Source organism: Carcharhinus amblyrhynchos, chromosome 22, assembly GCF_965287045.1.
Source record: "Carcharhinus amblyrhynchos chromosome 22, sCarAmb.v2.hapA, whole genome shotgun sequence".
NCBI lineage: Eukaryota > Metazoa > Chordata > Chondrichthyes > Carcharhiniformes > Carcharhinidae > Carcharhinus > Carcharhinus amblyrhynchos.
The window spans coordinates 7,647,453-7,667,879 of NC_137345.1; the positions used below are offsets into that span (position 1 = coordinate 7,647,453).

The 20,427-nt window shown below is 45.4% G+C and overlaps 1 protein-coding gene and 1 non-coding gene across 3 annotated transcripts in view; one reads left to right on the forward strand and one right to left on the reverse strand.

Annotated features, from left to right (window-relative positions):
* The window catches only part of LOC145356962 (leucine-rich repeat neuronal protein 1-like), a 214,221-nt gene that overhangs the window by 17,617 nt on the left and 176,177 nt on the right, over nt 1–20,427 (forward strand). The gene's annotated exons all lie outside the window — the stretch shown is intronic.
* On the reverse strand, nt 7,303–7,384 carry trnas-uga (transfer RNA serine (anticodon UGA)). Its single transcript has one exon. It is a non-coding gene; the product is annotated as a tRNA-Ser (tRNA).

The window sequence follows — 20,427 nt, forward strand, 5'->3', positions numbered from 1 at the left end:
GCATGAACATCATGGTCAGTGAAAACTCTTGACCCTATGCATCTGAAGTCGGAGCTCGTGGTTTGGATACGATAACATCAGAGGGGAGGACAGGCATACTAACATCAGCATCTGAAACCATCTCTGCTGAGCAGGCCATGTGCTTAGATTGTCAAAGTCCCAACTGCCAAAGCATGTCTTCTTCTCCCAGCTATAGGGACGGCACAGTGGTTAGCACTGCTGCCTCACAGCACCAAGGACCTGGATTCAATCCTGACCTTGAGTCTGTGTGGAGTCTGCATGTTCTCCCCGTATCAGTGAGGGTTTCCTCCCAAAGTCCAAAGATGTGCAGGTTAGGTGGGTTGGCTATGATAAATAGTCCCTTACAGTAAGAGGGACCAGTTAGGGTAAATGCCTGTGGTTATTGGAATAAGGGCCTGGGTGACATTATGGTTGGTGCAGACTCTCCAAATGGCCTCCTTCTGCACTGTAAGGATTCTATGATTCAAGGAAGGTACCTGAACAGGAAGAGACAAAGGAAGTGCTTCAGAGACACTAAAGGCTTAGTTGAAGAAATGTACATAAATGTCAACGCCCTTGCTCAGAAGAGACCTGCTTAGAGGGACATTCTGATTGAAGGGACACAATTCTTTGAGGATACGTGACGGTGAGAGGAGGCCCAGAAAAGGAGCCTGAGAAAGGAATCCCAGTGATCTGGAGTCCAAGGACCAAATCCACCTCCCAAAAACACTGGCCAAGTGTGAGGTCGAAGATGCGACTCTCGGATCAGCCATGCAAAGACCCACAGAACCTGTGACCAGTGGCATGGAGTTTCTTAGGTGGACAATCATACTCGTTAGCGAGTGATCACTGAAGAAGAAGATAGCCCACAGCACTGTAGAAATCATACAGCATTACTGGGAAAGTTGAGGCCCTTGTCTAAAAACAGAGGGCAGCAAAAGAGGCCAAAGCCTAAGTTATGGGCAGCATATCTACCCCTGCAACTGGATTTTTTTTTCAATGCTGCAGGTTTTGACTATCTCTGGTAAGGACAAGTTTTTCAAAGCCAGATCTAGCAGATCACAGTTTGGATGAGTGGGGGCAGTGTGGGTTGTGAGTGGGGGGGGTCTCAGTAAAGCCTGTAGCAATGAAACCACAATCACTAATAGCCTTCACACGCTCAGGACGAAATGATGGTCGGTACCTGTCTTAGGAGCAGCAGGGAAAATGAATTCCTCTGACAAATGGAGGGGAGAGAAAATACCAAATGTCAGATATCACTTGGTGATTTATATTGTTGCCTGAACCAATCAATTAGTTTCCAGTTTGTAACTCACTCCTGGGTATTTAATGTTCTGTGTAGCAATAGACTGAAAGCTTCCATCCAGGTTTCTGCTGTATCTCTGCCACAAGTGCCCGTGGGCTCTATGTAGTAACCACCTCAACTCCATAATTAGACTTTGGGTCATTAATTCATTCCCGGGTGCACAAAGGTTCTCCTCTGCACTTCAATGGTACTCCATCAGCTGCCGTTTGGAACATCCTGAGGTTTTGTAAGGTTCTTGAAAGATACAAATTCTTTGTTGATCCGAAGCTCAGAATTAGTTTGTGTTCTGTAACTCACACCTGGAGGTCTGTAACGGAGTATTGGAAAATGCTTCATCAACGGTGAGGCACTGCCAGTACCTGCTGAGTCTTTGCAGCATTTTCTGTTTTCAGTTTAGATTTCCAACCTGCACAAAAGTTCCCGTTTCCATTGGGAAATCTGTACTCCATCATTTATATGAGGAAGAAAAGATATTTGTGTTTATCGTACGTTTTGCTATCACAGGACATCTCAAAAGTGCTTCACAGTCAGCGAGAGATATTGAGCGGAGATACCATTATGAAACGCGTGCTGGTTAGGTGCCTTGACCCAAACAGGCACCGGAGTGTGGCGACTGGGAGAATTTTGCTGTAACTTCATTGCAGTGTTAATGTAAGCCTTTCTTGCGACTAGTAATAAGTAAACTTTATAGCTCAGTTGGCTGGATGGATGGCTTGTGATGCAGGTTCAATTCCCATGTCAGTTAAGGTGGCAATTTCTCAACCTTGCCCCTGGCCTGAGGTGCAGTGATCCTCAGGATAAATACCCCCACCAGTCTGCTCTCTCCCCTCAAAGCAGAGAGCAGCCAATGGCCACCTGGAACTATGGTGACTTTACCGTACTGTTGTAGAATAACAGAGTTTACTGTCAGTGAGGTCTCACAAATAGAACCAGAATAATGCCAAGCTCATCTGTTTTGCTGGGTGATTTTGATTTGATTTATTATCGCCCAATGTATTAACATACAGTGAAAAGTATTGTTTCTTGCGCACTATACAGACAAAGCATACCCTTCATAGAGAAGGAAACGAGAGATTGCAGAATGTAGTGTCACAGTCATAGCTGGGGTGTAGAGAAAGATCAACTTAATGTAAGATAGGTCTAAAAAGTCTGACGGCAGCAGGGAAGAAGCTGTTCTTGAGTCGGTTGGTGTGTGACCTCAGACTTTTGTATCTTTTTCCTGATGGATGAGAAAATATCAGGAGTGCCTGGGGGTCCTTAAATATCATAGAAATCCCACAGTATTGAAGGAGGCCATTTGGCCCATCACGTTGGCACCAACAACAATCCCACCCCAGGCCGAATCTCCACAACTGCATACGTTTACCCTGCTAATCCCTCGAAACTACATACCCCTGGACACAAAGGGGCAAGTTATGTTGGCCAATCCACCTAACCCGCACGTCTCTGAACTGTGGGAGAAAACCAGAGCACCTGGAGGAAACTCACGGAGACGTGGGGAGAACGTGCAAACTCCACACAGACATTGACCCAAGCCGGGACTCAAACCTAGATCCCTGGTGCTGTCGGGGAGCAGTGCCAACCACTGTGCCACCCGAACAATTTGTATTTTGTTCTTTTTGTCTGAGGAAGGCAGGGTTGGATTTTTTTTTCCGCTGGGATACGGGTTAAAGTTTGTCAGAAAACACACCCATATCTCAATGGGTGGCTGCTGGCTGCTTTGCCGAGGCAGTGGGAAGTGTAGACAGGGTCAATGGATGAGAGGCTGGTGTGTGTATCATGGACTGGGCTACATTCGCGACCTTGTCTCAGTCCAGAAACTAAAAAAAGTCCACTCAACCCAACCCATAAATCGCAGTTATTGAGCTGACTGTATGTAATCCATTCATGATTCATCTGAGCCGTTTGATTAGATTACAACCCAATCAGATTATCTTACACTAGATCAGATCAGATTAGAAAAAATTAGATTACACTACAGCGGTTCCGAGGACTGTTCTGCAAAGATAAACAGATTATGCGAAGCACTGATCTGCAAATCACATCTGTCTCTCTCGTACGCTTTCTCTCTCTTGCTGAAGACATCATTTTATGATCAAGAATTCCAAGACAGCACTGCCCATGGAGACCTTTTGAATGCTGTCCAACCTGTTTTGTTATACCTGGACACTACCACCCATCCAATTCCGCTGTTTTGTTTTTATTTAGTCTCAGTAGCATTGGCAAGCCCATATTTATTTTCCAGCTCCAGTTGCCTAAGACAGTTGGTGTACCTTTTCCTGCCCAATTTCTGTCACAACTCAACTTTCTTTTCATTCATTCGTGGGATCTGGGTGTTGCTGACTGGGTCAGCATTTATTGCGCACCCTGTAAGGGCATTTAGGAGTCACCCACATTGCTGTGAATCTGGAGTCACATGTAGGCCAGACCAGGTAAGGACGGCAGATTTCCTTCCTTAAAGGACATCAGCGAACCAGATGGGTTTTTTCCAACAATCGACAATGCTTTGATGGTCATCATTAGACTCTTAATTCCAGATATTTTTTATTGAATTCAAGTTTCACCATGTGCCATGGTGGGTCTTGAACCTAGAGCATTATCCTGGGTCTCTGGAGTACTAGGCCAGCAATGACAATACTACACCACTGCCTCCTCTTGCACTATTTCCTCTGATTTCACTGTCCTTCCAAACCTCTCGCCCTGCTATCATTAGAGTCATGGACTGGTTAAAGCTATTCAGCCTATCACTGGTTCTCTGTGAGAGCAATTCTTCTTGTGCCACTCCCCACTCCTTTTCCGTAGCCCAATAATGTCCCAATTCCCCTTTAAAAAAGCCACCATTTTGAATCTGCTTCCAGCACCATTTCAGACGGTGCATTCCAAACCCTAACCATCTTCGAGTTACATTTGCTTCTTTGGCCATTTTCCCCTAAATCTGTGTTGTTGGTTCTCAACCCTTCTGCCAACTGGAACAGTTTCTCTCTGACTCTGTCGAGACCGCTTGTAATTTTGAATAGCCCTATCAAATCTCCATCTCCCTCTCTAAGGAGAACAGCCCCAACTTCTCCAACCTATCCGTGTAACTGAAGTTCCTCGTCTTTGGAACCTTTCTTGTAAATCTTTTCCACGCCCACTCTAATGCCTTCACATCCTTCCTAAAGTGGTGCCCAGAATTGCACACACTACTAAGGCAGAACTAGCATTTTACAAAGGTTCACCATACCTTCCTTGTTTTTGTTCACTTTTAGCTGTTTCTCTCACTCTGCCCTGTCACCTTCAATGATTTATGAGGGCAGCAGGGTGGCACAGTGGCACTGCTGACTCACAGTGCCAGGGACATAGATCCAATTCCTGGTTTGGGCCACTGTCTAAACATTCTCCCCGTATCTGCATAAGTTTCCTCTGGTTTCCTCCCACACTCTGAAAGACTTGTTGGTTAGGGTGCATTGGCCATGCTAAATTCTCCCTCAGTGTACCCAAACAGGTGCTGGAGTGTGGCAACTAGATTTTCACGGTAACCTCATTGCAATGTTAACGTAAGCCTACTTGTGACACGAGTAAACAAACTTTTAAACATACACACATTCACTAAGTGTCCCTGTTCCTGCACTTTCTTTAGAATTACATCCTTTATTTATGCTGCTTTTCCCCATTCTGAGCTCTCCCACCCATTCTCTCAAGCATTTCCTGGGCCTAATCACGTGGCCTCTTTACTCCCATGGCCTCAGCCACTGACATCAACCACCTCCAGCCCTTCCTTAGAATCATAGAATGATGGAAAGTTTACACCACTGAAGGAGAGGATTCAGCCCACCCTGCCTACACTGGTTAACAAAGAGCGATCCACCTTAATCCTACCTTCCCTCCACTGAATCTACAGACCTGTCACCAGAAATTTATGTTTCTCTTGTGATGAAAGCCTGAAAATGATGTGTCCATACATTGTATGTGTGTTTTCTTTAGTGTTTCTGGAGAATTTTTTAAAGTTTAGCTTGATGCTACATGCAGTTAGTATGCCTTGGAAGAATATAGGTCAGATGCTGGGAGAGCAGAATAATTACCCATTTCAGTCTTGCAAATGGTTATGTTAAGTAGAGTTAATGATTTTTTGTTTACTTAAGTTCCCCTTGGATTTCAGAGTCGAGTGATTGACAGGGCCATGTCGTGTTATGGTTTACATACTGTCCTGTATCGACAAAGATGAGAGAAACAGGCTTTTGCAAAAAAAGAATTGCAGTTTGGCTGTTCTGGTTGAAGTTTAGAGTTTTACAGGCTTCCGAAAGCTCTTTATCTCTCTGCAAATTCGTTATAGCAAGCATATTTGTGACTGCAAGCTGTATTTAACATCAGTTTTAAGTCTGTAAGAGGAATGTTAAATATTTGGAACTGAAATAGTGATAAGTTTGAAATTGGAGTTGTTTCTTTTCATTGTTAGAGATTTGTTCAATTGTTAAGAGGCTCATTTTGTTAGCGTTATGTGCTATGAATAAAGCTTGTTTTGATAAAATATCCCTTTGTTGTCAGTCATGAGGTAAAGATGCTGGTGTTGGACTTGGGTGGGCATAGTAAGAAGTTTCACAACACCAGATTAAAGTCCCACAGGCTTACTTAGAATCATGAGCTTTTGGAGTGCTACTCCTTCATCAGGTCAGTGTCTCCTGATGAAGGAACAGTGCTCTGAAAGCTTGTGATTCTAATTTTTCGACAGGATTGCTCTTGGAATGAGTCATCCTTTCCTCACATTTGTGCTAAAATGGAAAAATTGATGGGATCTAGTCTGGTTTCGTAATATACCTTGAAGTTCTTCTCTGGGACCGTAATACTCCGAGCTTAACTTATTTATTAGTGTCACAATTAACTTGCATTAACACTGCAATGAAGTTACTATTAAAATCCACTCAGAGTCAGAGGTTTACAGCATGGAAACAGGCCCTTCGGCCCAACTTGTCCATGCTTCCCTCTTTTTAAAAAAAAACCCTGAGCTAATCCCAATTGCCTACATTTGGTCCATATCCCTCTATGCCCATCTTACCCATGTAACTGTCTAAATGCTTTTTAAAGGACAAAATTGTACCCGCCTCTACTACTATCTCTGGCAGCTTGTTCTTGAGGAAGCAGAGACGGATTTGCTAGATGTTGGGATTTCTACCCCTCTGTTCAGCTTTCGCAGCAGGGCGGGAACTGCAGACTCGAAAGGGTTACCGTCGGAACGCATAGAGAGGGAGGGAGGACCCAGCCTGCTGGCCAGCCTTTAGGACTTGTACAAGTAAACAGCCAGCTGTGCGGAACAGCTTGTTATCGCAGGCAACGCAGGTGATATTTGAAAAGCGGGATGCAATGTGTGTGATAAGCCACTTTTTAATTTATAAACTGCTGTCACCTTTACTTTAAAAGGATGGAAATTGCTGTGAAAATATTTCCCGATAGCACTTCACAGCAGCTGCGAGGTGAAATGTCAGTTCGAAAGTAATTCAGAGCAGCAGGCTGAGATTTTGTCACATCGCACTTCCATCTCATCAGGAAAATACAGCCAGCTGCTGTTGGTCCTGGCGTGATGTCCTAGTCTTTTGATAATAACAGCAACAAAACAGCTTTCACTGCAGATTTCCGCTGTTAATTCTGATCCCGCCGACTCCTCCCTCCCTTTCCCGGATTTTTAAACACGTTTCTCCTGATATGGGCTGTGAGAGGGGATTTTTAATTTTTTTAAAGTTTATTAGTCACACGTAAGGCTTAATGTAATGAAGTTACTGTGAAATTCCCCTGGTCGCCACACTCCGGCGCCTGTTCGGGACAATGCACCCTAACCAGCACGTCTTTCAGACTGTGGGGAGGAAAGGGGAGCACCCGGAGGAAACCCAGGCAGGCACGGGGAGAATATGCAAACTCCACACTTAGAGTCACCCCAGCTGGGAATCGAACCTGGGTCCCTGGCACCGAGGCAGCAGTGCTAACCGCTGTGCTACCGTGCCACCCCAAACATTTCCAACTGCGCTGGCTACGAGCAGTGTTCAAACCTGCACAGGGAAACCCCACTGGATTTCAAGTCCAACGCCTTAACCACTCGGCTATCACAGCTGCTTGGGCTACTAGGGGATTTTTGCAGTAACGTCATTGCAGGGTTAATGTAAGCCTACTTGTGACACTAATGAATAGGCTTTAAATTTTTAAAAAGAAAGATTTTTGGTTGCATCCAATGTTTCATGGCCACCAATGTCGCGACGCACTTTTGAGCCAATGATGTACTGTTGAAGCGTAGTCTCTGTTGTACTTAGGAAATGCGGCAACCAATTTTCGCACAGTAAGATCCCACAAACCGCAACGAGATAATGGGCAGCAAGGTGGCACAGTGGTTAGCACGCACAGCGTCAGGGGCCTCATTCTGGCCTCGGGTCATCTTTGTGTGGAGTTTGCGTGTTCTCCCTGTGTCTGTGTGGGTTCCCTCCCGCAGTCCGGAGATGTGCGGGTTAGGTTGATTGGCCATGCTAGATTCCCCCTTAGAGTCAGGGGGTCAGCAGGGTAAATAAGTGGAGTTACAGGAATAGGGCTTGGGTGAGATTGTGGTCAGTGCAGACTTGACGGGCCAAATGGCCTCCTTCTGCACTGTCAGGATTCTATGATCCAATAATCTGTTATTGCCAAATTTGGTGAGAGATAAATATTGGTCAAGGTACCATGAGAACTCGCCTGCTCTTATTCAAAATACTGCAATTAGCTCTTATACAATCACTTGGGAACGCAGACAGTTTAACATCACATCTAAACGACAGCAACCCAATCATACAGTATTCCCTCAGCACTGCACTGCAATGTCAGCCTTGATTTTTGTGCTCAAGTGAATCTTGAACCCACAACCTTACTTTGAGGTGAGAGTTGTGCCCACTGATCCACAGTTGGTTCTCTGAAGTTAATGTCGGGAGTGGGGTTTGAGCCTTAGAAAGGGGTCAGTGTTCACCAGCTTCTGGCAAGGCAAGGATTATCACTCTTCGTATCCAGCACCCGTTCAGCCATCATGACAACTGGGCAATGCTGGCAAAGTCTCACCCATTGTTCACCAACTGGGGCTTCTGTGATGGATTATGATCAAAATTTGCCATCTTTCTCGGCCACTCGAGGGGACGTCTACACAGCATTGTTAACTCTCAACATACTCCAGGAGGTTTCATCTCACTTTGAAGCATCCCAAATCCCCAACCCAAATACTGACTCATGCTCCAGTTGCACTGCCTTCCCACAGCCAATTAGATCATGTACCCAATTCAATTGATCTTGACTTCCTATTCTTCTTGAATGTCATATACTCTTCAATATTCAGGATCCAAATCTCCTCATCCTGCAGGCTCCACAATGCCCATCAGATCATATTTACTTCAATGCACACTATCAATTGAATTATTTCTGTTATGAATGCTATGCACATTCAGCTACCGAGCCTTTAGCTTTTGTCTTTTTGTTATCTTTGTAACATCTAGTTTTGACAATTGGGTTTTTTTTCTCTCTCTCCCTTCCTGCCATTCTCATTTCCAATGTAACTATTTTGCTCTCTTACCTTGACTGTACTCCTTCACTAGTTACATTTCCCCAAGCTTGATCCCTCACCAACCCTACCCTGGTTTAGCCCCATGAACAGGAACCCACGTCTCCCACACCATCTTCGAGCCACACATTTATCGGCCCTGTGCCGATTTGCACACAGCTTAGGTAATAATCCAGAAATTGTTGGGGTTTGTTTAGTTCAGTTAGCTGGATGGCTGGTTTGGTGTTGCTTTGCATCACAACAGCGCAGGTTCAATTCCCACACCAGCTGAGTTTATTCAAGGAATGCCCTGCTTTCTCAAACGTCCCCTCGCTTGAGGTGTGGTGATCCTCGGGTTAAATCACCATCAGTCAGCTCTCCCCTTCAAAGGGGAGAGAAGTCTATAGTCATCTGGGATTTCCCAGCTTGGGTCACTGTCTGTGTGGAGTTTGCACAAGCTCCTCGTGTCTGCATGGGTTTCCCCCCCACAGTCTGAAAGACGTGCTGGTTAGGTGCATTGGCCGTGCTAAATTCTCCCTCAGTGTACCCAAACAGGTGCCAGAGTGTGGCGACTAGGGGATTTTCACAGTAACCTCATTGCAGAGTTAATACAAGCTTATTTGTGACACTAATAAATAGTCTTTATCTCTAATCCAGAGATGATTACCTTTTGAGGTTCTGCTTCTTAGGTGCCTAGCCCTTCACACTGACTGGGCAGAATTTCTTACCTAGTCCTGCCTATGTCATTGATACCAATATGGACCACAGCCACTGAATCCTCGTCCCTTCTCTCCAGACCTGAGTAAATGTCCTGATCCCTGGTTCCAGACAGGCAGCACAGACACCTGGAATTTTGCTCTTGCTCTGCAGAGAACAAGCTCAAATCCCCTCACCGTACTGTCCCCTATGATGATCAGATTCCCCTTTGCTTTGCCTGCTTGAAGGGCTTTGTGTGCCATGTCCAGCCTGCTCACCCATCTCGCTGCCCTCGCCTTCATCCACACAGGTAGTGAGCATCTCAAGCCTGTTTGACAATGGCTGGTGCCGCAGTGGTTAGCACTGCTGCCTCACCGCTCCAGGGACACGGGTTTGATTCCAGACCTTGGGTCACTGTCTGTGCGGAGTCTACACATTCTCCCTGTGCCTCTGTGGCTTTTTTCCGGGTGCTCAGGTTTCCTCCCACACTCCAAAGATGTGCAGATTGAGTGGATTGGCCATGCCCATTAGTGTCCAAAGATGTATGGGTTGGGGGATTAGCGGGGTAAATATGTGGAGTTATGGGAAAGGGCCTGGGTGGATCCCCTGTTAGAGAGCTAGTACAGACCTGATGGGCTGAATGGCCTCCTTCTTTTACAATGAGTTTACACCTTCTCCCAGTGTCTGTGTGGGTTTCCTCTGGGTGCTCTGATTTCCTCCTACAGTCCAAAAATGTGCAGATAGGGTGAATTGTCCATGCTGAATTGCCCTTTAGTGCGCCACGATGTAACAGTTGGGGGATGAGCACGATAAATATGTGGAGTTATGGGAAAGGGCCTGGGTGGGATCCTCTGTTCGAGAGTCGATGTAGATTCAATGGGCCGAATGGCCTCCTTTTGCACTGTAGGGATTCAATGATTGTATTCCATGAAAGAGGTTCCTCTATTGCACAGTCACTTTATTTCTCACACTCACGGTCACATCTGCCTGCCCGTCACCACTGACCAAAACAGACGGCCCTATTCTGAGAAATTTCCAGGTGCAAATTGTTTCTTCCCCACCCTGCTGTTGCTCAGTGTTTGCTCACAGATCGTGATCCCGAATCCCTCTAACTGCTGTTGGTGTGTTTGCCCTAATTCCAAAAACACCCACACTCCACAGCTGCAACGTAGCACCTGTCTTGCCATTGTTACTTATATTATTTCGTTCATTTAACCTCATGAATTACTTTCTTAATGAATGGGTAATTCCTATGTATGCTATGATTTACCGTGCTTATTAATGACTGGTAGCACTGACAACTAAAAGTTAGCCATTCCTTAACTACACAGGACTATGATTTGGATGTTTATTTTAATTATTTTATTTTAATTTTAAAGTTTTTTTTATTTATAGATCTACCCTAACTCCCCCGACCTAAGCTGGCTACGAGCACGCTGGCCGTAATTCTCCTAAAAACTTTCTTTGTGTCAAGTTCGCATGAAAACTGGAGTAAATCACACTGCTTTTTAGGTGGGAGTTCAGCGAAGAATTTCCCACTCTGTGCACTGCAGAGTGGACACATGAAAAGCAGTAGGTGGGGCCTACTCTCACCCGGGAAGCTGGCAGCACAGCGCTGAGGGGGCCACTGCGCGTGTGCCGATCTGTCAGTGCTGAGAACGGCGCGACTGCGGTGGCCCCTGTCTGCTGGCCTCCCAACCGCTGGCCAGCCGCAAGATCCCATGCACCAACAGCTCTCCATACGCACAGCCTGGACCACTGGACCACTGCCCCCTCCCCCTGCCCCCCAAACATATCTATCCCAACGTCCACCCTCCTGCCCCTGAAGCCCCAATAACCGCACCCCCCCCACCCTCAGTCCTCTCCCCCACTGATCCCTACACAGAGTGGCAGCGGGATCCCCCACACCCCGCCCCGATAGACTCCATTCCCGTAGGCCCCGCTCTCTTGGTCTTGCCTGATGACTGTGCCTGGGGCACAGGCTGGCACTGCCAAGGTGCCAAAGCCCAGGGAGCACACCGCACCATCTGATACTCTGGTGGGGGGAGGGGGGGGACCTGATTGCACCCCCCCCACCTTTCACTCCAGTAGGGCCGTGCCACTAGCTCCCTGAAAGTGGGAAGCTGCTGTAAACACCATGGGAGTGAATTACTCCTGATGTGGGGGGAGAGCGGGGCGAGGCTGGTGGGTCTGGAGGCTTCAAAAAGAGAAGGAAATCTGCTGTCATTACCCAGCCTGACCGATTTGTGATTCTAGACACAGAACAATGTGATTTTCTCTTCGCTGCCCTGTAAAATAGCGAGCAAGTCACTCGGTTACAGAGACCCTGTTGGCTAAGATCAAGTGTAGCATCAAAAATCTGCACTTGGTTGAAGTCATGAAGTTACACTGAGGCTCCATTTGAAGCAATTTTATAAATCAGCATCTCGGCCTTTTGGCTCAGATGCAAATGAGATCAAGCCTTGGAGAAGGTGCAAGGCCTGCTCCAATCAGCTTGGATCAAGCCCGGGACAGGAAGTGGTGAGCCTGTCTTGTCAACGTGGATCGAGAATGTCTCACTTGTGAAGACTTTGAATTGGATATGTAAAAAAAAAAATCACCATTCTTGGATTGCGGCATCTTAAGAGGACAGCTCACCATCAACTTCTTGAGTGAAACTTGGGTTGGGCAGCAAATATCACGACTGCAGAATGTAGCTGTGGCCAAAATGCTGTCTGTTTTCATGAAGAAATTGGACATAGCTCTTGGAGCTAAAGGGATAATGAGAAAAGGGGGGAAAATCAGGATATTGAATTTGATGATCAGCCATCAGCAGGCTCACAGGGCCGAATGGCCTACTCCTGCCTCTAGTTTCTATGACAATCCATGCCTGAAACTCGTGTCCCTGAGGAGATGTTGGTCTCGAATTGAGGGACGGCTGAGAATGTTGATGAATCTCTTCCTCCACTCTCCTGGTGCAGGTTCTTCACAGGCAGCTCTTGCCATCTTGCCTATTTCTTCAGCTGCGAATATAGACAGCGATGGGCAGATGTTGCATTTGTGGGCGGCACGGTGGCACAGTGGTTAGCACTGCAGCCTCACAATGCCAGGGACCCGGGTTCAGTTCCTGGTTTGGGTCACTGTCTGTACGTTCTCCCCGTGTCTGAGTGGGTTTCCTCCTGTTCTCCGGTTTCCCTCCCCCATAGTTCGAAGATGTGTAGGTTAGGTGGATTGGCAATACTAAATTTCCCCTTAATGACAGGGGAACTAAAGTAGGGTAGATACGTGGGGTATATCAGCTTTGACAAAGGGTCATCTGGACTCGAAACCTCAGCTTTTTTCTCTCTTCGCAGTTGCTGCCAGACCCGCTGAGATTTTCCAGCATATTTTTCTTTTGGTTTCAGATTCCAGCACCCATAATAATTTGCTTAAATACATGGGGTTATGGAGATAGGGCCCGGGTGGGATTGTGGTCAGTGCAGACTTGATGGGCTGAATGGCCTACTTCTGCACTGTAGGGATTCAATGATCTACGATCTGTAATCTGCTTGCGTTTTCATCTGGTATTCGCTGCTCCGCACTTTCCGATGGGATATAGTGATCAGGGAGCCGCAGCATTGCTCTGCCCATCGTCAGCTGTAGTGATGTAACTGAACAGAGAATCTGGGACACTGGCTTGTACGTCTTACACTGGGCTCTACACCTATCCCCAAAACCCTCAAGGGAACCCAAACTGCTCGCTTTCAAAGTTAGAAGGCATTCTAGCTTCAACATAATGTCTCACTAAAACATTGGAAGCTCAATAGTCACTCAGTGATACATATTTTATAGCATCGTCACCCCCCCCCCCAAGCAAACCTGTATGTCATTCGATTTGGATATACGCTTGTAAAACCATGGTGACTGATTAAAATCCTGGAACTTCCAACCTAATATGTTCAGCTAGAGTGCCAGAAGCTCAAAAAGGTCCAGTAACGTCTTATCAGCGTAGCCAGGGATGAGAATAATTGTAGCCTTATCCGCGTCAAGCCACATCCCAAATTCAATCGGAACCAAAACACAATGCCGTGCACTAAATAATTGCCAGAGTTGAGGCTGTTATATAAAAACATTGATTCTAGCATGTCAATAAGCTCAATATCCATTATCTCCAATCCAAGCTACACCGCGTGACGCACTGATGACTTTCAAAGATGTGCCTCGTCCTTTTAGTGTTGTGCTGAGGTTGGTGCTCCGTATTTACACTTCCGCATGAGTAATTGGATGGATGGGACAATGTAGAGCTTGCGGGCTGTGTTTATGCTTTCATGCTGATATCAGAACAGCGTCTCCAGTCGGCAGCAGCAGCAGCAGCAGAGTTCCAGCGCAGGATGGCTGTGAATCATGCATTTCATCTGCCATGACTGTGTTCCTTGTCCAGTTAACTTTAAACATAGAACCCACTGCAAAAGAAGGCCATTCAGCCTATCAAGTCTGCACCAACTCTCTAAGAGAAAACTCCACTTAGGCCCACTAACCGCACCCTATCCACATAACCCTGTTCATTTCTCATGATTAATCCTCCTAACCTACACATCATGGAACACTAAAGGGCAATTTAGCATGGCCAATCCACTTAACCTGCATATCTTTGGACACTAAGGGGCAATTTAGCATAGCCAATCCACTTAACCTGCATATCGTTGGACATTAAGTGGCAATTTAGCATAGCCAATCCACTTAACTTGCACATCTTTGGACACTAAGTGGCAATTTAGCATGGCTAATCCACCTAATCAACATATCTTTGGACACTAAAGGACAATTTAACACGCCCAATCCACCTAATCAACACATCTTTGGACGCTGAAGGACAAGTTAGCATGCCCAATCCACTTAACTTGCATACGTTTGGACACTAAGGGGCAACTCAGCATGGCCAATTCACTTAAGCTAAGCATCTTTGGACATTAAGGGGCAATTTTGCATGGCCAATCCACTTAAGCTAAACACCTTTGGACATTAAGGGGCAATTTGGCATGGGTCAATCCAACTAACTTGCATGTCTTTGGACTGTAGGAGGAAACAGGAGCATCTGGAGGAAACCCATGCAGACACAGGGAAAATGTGCAAACTCCACACAGTCACCCGAGGCCGGAATTGAACCCGGGTCCCTGGCCCTGTGAGGCAGCAGCACCACTCTAATATCTTGTTTGTGTTGGCAAGAGTGACCAAATTCTCAAAATATTAAAAAAATGCTGTTTGTTCATTGAGTGCTGTGATGCTCCAGAGTCACACTCAGCATTTCAGTAATTCCATCAAAAAGTGACGCTAGGTGGTGACCCCTTTTCAGAGGGTTAAACAGCAGAGTGCCCTGAAATCATTAAAAATAAATAAATCAGAGCAAGAGTAGTCCACGTTGAGGTCATTTAGTCACCCAATAAGACCATGGCTGATATTCACTTTCAATTTCCCTCCCTGTCCTATCCCTATATCCCTATTCACCTCATATCCAAAAATCCAGCAATCATAGTCTTCAAAATGACACCACAACCCTCTGGGACAGAGAACTCCAAAGATTCACCACTCCCTGAGTGAAGTAATGTCTCCTCATCACAGTCCCTTTATCCTGGGACCGTGACCCCCTTGTTTTAAGAAGATGAAACAGCCTCTTGGCCTGCTGAACTCCCAAAAAATCTTCGATGCTTCAAAGAGATCATCTCTCATTCTTTGAAACACCAGATAATTGGCCCGTTCTACTTGGTGATGGACATCAGAGGTTTTGTAGAATCCCGACACTGTAGAACGAGTCCGTTCAGCTCATCAAGCCTGAGCTGACAATAACCTCACCTAGGCCATATCCCTGAACCCCATGTATTTACCCTGCTAATTCTCCCTGACACTATGGGGCAATTTAGCATGGCCAATCAACTTAACCCGCATACCTTTGGACTGTGGGAGGAAACCAGAGCACCCGGAGAAAACCCACGCAGAATGGGGAGAACGTGCAGAGTCCTCACAGAGAATGACCCAAGCCAGGAATTGAACCCAGGTCCTTGGTGCAGTGAGGTAGCAGTGTAGCCACAGTGCTGCCGCCCACTGGTTGGAGAAGAAGCTAGTAGTTTGGCCAGTACCCGGCAAGCATCTAGTAAGCGGTTTAAGGTTAATTCTATTCCGAACTGTCGTTTGGCTGGCTCCATTCAGGTGTGAATGAATGCCAGAGTCTTACTCAATCAACTAACTCTCACCCAAGCGTCCTGACTGGCTGTTCATGTTTCATAATTGCAGCACTGGAATGGAAGTAGAGAATGGCAACAGTTCATCTTGCCAAGAAAGAGGCCAAAATTTCAAAAAAGAACCCCAATCCTGCCATCCCTGGAGCCCGTAGAGTTAAAGAGAATCGGAACAGGTTTTCCGCTCATACTTCACCCACAGCAAAAAAAAATCTCAGTTTTAACTCAGAGGAAGGTGTCAACTCACAAATATTGGAAGTCAAAATAAGATATTGAAAAGTTCAATGTCTCCAGCTTATTGAGACGATTAATTAAAAATCCTAATGTGTTTTCAACTTCATTTTTTCATGTCAAATTCATTTTAAACTTGGCATTTTGTCAATTGAATGCAAAAGGAGATCTAATTTAATTTATTATCAAATGCTCTACTCAGCAGAGTTTTCAATGAGTTGCCTTTAGAATTATTCACTGTCACGTACTGTAGTTACATTCAAGGAGGAACCAACTTACAACCAATTTATATGGCGTCTTTCACATTCTCGGGAGGTCCCAATCACTGCCTTATTAGTGACGTTATTAGCCTAGATTTTACACTCAGGCCCTTTAAAGCTAAGCTTTATTTATTAGTCACAAGTAGACTTACATTAACACTGCAATGAGGTTACTATGAAAAACCCCACATTCTGGCACCTGTTCAGGTACACTGAGGGAGAATTTTTTTAGCATAGCCAGTCCACCTAATAGTACATTTTGGCCATTAACCTTCTGACCTAATGTAAAGTTAGCATCAGAGCCAAAAAGCTGGCAATCAGTTTTTTTTAGCCAATGACTGTTGTGACACAGCGTGTATCTGTTTTAGTGAAGGAGCATTAAGCTAGGTGTGATCATGAGTGTAAACTCATCCAGAACTCTGTTTCTCCTATCCCAACCTGCACCAAATCCCATTCCGCCATTGTCCTGTGCTTGCTGGTTTACGTTGATTTCCCCTGCCATTGCCTCCATTTTAAAATTCTCATCCTCCCCTGTTCAGTCTCCTCATGCCCTCACTCGGTCCCTATGTTTGTAACCTTCTTCAGCTCCACAGCCCTCCGAGAACTCCATACGGCATTCGCTCTTCTTTGTTCCATCCCTGCATTCAGCACCGACCGTCTGGGCCTGAAGCATTGGAATTTTTTTTTCTCCTTCTCCACCTCTCACGATCCTGTTTTTGGTCGCCTGTCTCCTCCTTGACCTTGGTGTCAACTTTTGTCTGCTTACATTATGAGGAGGTGGTTTGAGGTGCTTTGCCACATTGGAGGCTGTACACCAATACAAGGCATTACACCTGAGATTTGAGAAACTTTGGCTTTTCTCGATGTTAGTCAGGTTTTAATTGCAGGAAATGTTCAAGGGATTTGGAACCCTCGTCAATATTCTGATAAAACACAGTTTGCTTTGAGCTGTTCTCATGATATTTGTTGTTAATGACATTTAGTGCAACAATCAAATTAGAGTTGTGATAATCACAGCGCTGGCGTCTTAACAAGCAAGAAATGTGTCTTCTGAACCCTTAAAGAAATAATCTCTCCTTGGTCTAACATAATACATGAAAACCTCAGAGCTATGACTAAGGTCTGCCCAGAAACAAATAAAATCGCATGACAAGCCATTAATATCCTTTAAAATTGACAGCCAATGGACAATCTGTGGAATAGCTTTGAAAATAAAAGGTGTTGGAAAAACTGTCATAGAATCCCTGTAGTCCAGAAGGAGGCTATTCAGCCCATCGAGTCTGCACCAACAACAATCCCCAGCCAGGCCCCATCCCCATAACCCAACATATTTACCCTGCTAATCCCCCTCAATTTACCGCAGCCAATCCACCTAACCCACAAATCTTTGGGAGGAAACCGAAGCACCCGGGGGAAACCCATGCAGACACGGGGAAAATGTGCAAACTCCACACAGGCCAGAATTGAACGAGAGTCCCTAGTGTCATGGGGCATCAGTGCCAACTACTGTGCCATCATTCTGCCCCAATATCTGTGCCATAGCTTTGAAAATGAAGGTGTTGGAAAAGCCATCATGCCATGCACAGTGTTTTGACCACCTTGCACACGACAATGGACAGGGAAGGAGATATCTAAAAGAATGTTATTTTCATCTTTAGTCTTCATATTATGTGTAGCCAAGAATTAGTCACCTCCCATTCAACTGTGGAAAAAGTGATATCCACGGTGATTGGTATAACAGGGAGCTTGGTGATGAAGCTTGGCTCCATTGTATTCCTATTGGGGCACATACCTCGGGTTCTTCAGTGTGGTTTCTTGAACACCCGTTGTTCCTGATATACCATCATCATTGCCAACCTCACCCCCAACCCCGCCCTACTCTTACACAATCACCTCACACCTAAATGAAAGCCCTAGTTGGACAGGTCATCTCCTTTTAGTGATATTGCAGCCTGAAGATGATCACACACAGAGTATGCTCGTAGGTATCAAAGTGTACATAGGAGGGGAGATACATGGTTTCACACAGATTTACTAGGATGCTACCAGGACTTGGTGGTTTGAGTTATAAGGAGAGGCTGGATAGACTGGGACTTATTTTCTTTGAAGCGTAGGAAGCTGAGGGGTGATCTTACGGAGTCTAGAAAATAATGATGGGCATAAATCAGTTGGATAATCAACATCTTTTCCCAAAGGTAGGGGATTCTAAAACTAGAGGGCATAGGTTTAAGTTGAGAGGGGAGACATACAAAAGGGTCCAGAGCAGCAACTCACCAGGGTGGTGAGTGTTTGGAACAAGCTGCCAGAAGTAATAGTAGAGGTGGGTACAATTTTGTCTTCTAGAAAGCATTAACAGTTATGTGGAACGATGGGTGTAGAGGGATATGGGCCAAATGCGGGCAATTGGGACTAGCATAGTGGCTAAAAAAAAGGCCATGGTCAACAAGTTGGGCTGAAGGGCCTGTTTCCATGCTCTAAACCTCTATGACTCTATAACCCTCACCCTTTTCAAACAAAAACAAAGTCCCCCATCTTTGCTTCTGTAACATGAATGTCTGAGCTCGGCATAAGGGACTGCCAAATCTAGCTAAGGAGAACAACTGGAAGGCAAGTCATAGACAGGCAAATAGGCTTTACTGTGATGTATAACTTAATGGATCGAGCAATTGTTCATTATGCTCTTCAGGTTAGCCTCATATTGAATGGAAGCTTTTAGCTTTGATGTAGGTCACTGGATTGACTATGATCACAATTGCCTCTATAAATGCACAGTCAGTCGCAACCAAGACTTTGAGGGAAGCAGGAAGAATAGAATGTGTTGTGATTTTGTAATAATATAAAGGCACCAGTCACTTATAATGGAGTGTGTCAACACATTGAAGGTTCATTTCTTTAAACTAGGCACATCAGAACATACATATATGAATGGAAAGCTTACAGAAATCAGCATCTGAATACAGTGAGCTCTGTTCATAGGGCAAAGTTAAACTGAGCCTCAAACACGTGATACACTTCCCTTCTAGTGATGATCTGCTGCTTTTCCTTGAAGACACTTTACAACATTCCCCTTTTTTTTTACAGATACATTTTTCCCTTCCAAAAAAAGATTAACTATTTATTATTGGGCAGCACAGTGGCGCAGTGGTTAGCACTGCTACCCCACAGCACCAGGGAACCAGGTTTGATTCCCAGGTTGGGTAACTGTCTGTATGGAGTTTGCATATTCTCCCCGTGTCTGCATGGATTTCCTCTGGTGCTCCAGTTTCCTCCCACACTCCAAAGATGTACACGCGGATTGACCATGCTAAATTGCCTCTTAATATCAGGGGGATTGGGGTTACAGGGATAGGACCTGGGTGGGATTGTTGTCGGTGCAAGCTAGATGGGGCAAATGGCCTCCTTCTGTGCTGTAGGGATTCCATATGTTCATATTTAGTTAGTGCATTGGCCATGCTAAATTCTCCTTCAGTGTACCTGAAAAGGCACCAGAGTGTGGCGATTAGGGGATTTTCACAGGAACTCCATTGCAGTGTTAATGTAAGCCCACTTGTTACACTAATAAATAAACTTTAAAACTTTAGAAACTTTAAGTGTTTAGAACTGATGAATTTCTGAATTTCTAGGGCATAGAGGTACATTCAGATCTTGTAATGGTTATCTTATTTGGAGGTTTCTTTCACTGTGATCTGTGGGATTTCATTCTTAGATGTTGTTGCATTTGGGATCTCTTCTTCAATGGAGAGACGGTAACAAAGTGGAATTATGTAATGGTGACCATCAAACTACCATCAGTTGTTGTAAAACCCATCTCATTCACTCATGTCCTTCACGGAAGGACATCTGCCATCCTTACCTGGTCTGGCCTACATGTGACTCCAGAGCCACAGCAATATGGTTGACTCTTGTCTGTCCTCTGAAATGGCCTAGTAAGCCACTCAGTTCAAGGGGCAATTAGAAATAGACAAAAAATGTTGGCTTTGCCACCTACGCCCACATCCCATGAAATAAAGAAATCAATAGGAGTGCATGGGGTGGTGGAGGAGCTGGACTGGTTCTGATTTGTCCTCAGTTATGCCTCACCATTGAACTGTGACTTCATAGGACCTTGGTTCTGAACCAAATCCTTGCCATCTCAGTTGTTTTCTGTCTACATTCTGTAGAATTCTGGATGAGAACTTGCTGTCCCAACAATAAAGTTAGCAATTCTGTACCCACGCTTAGAGCACC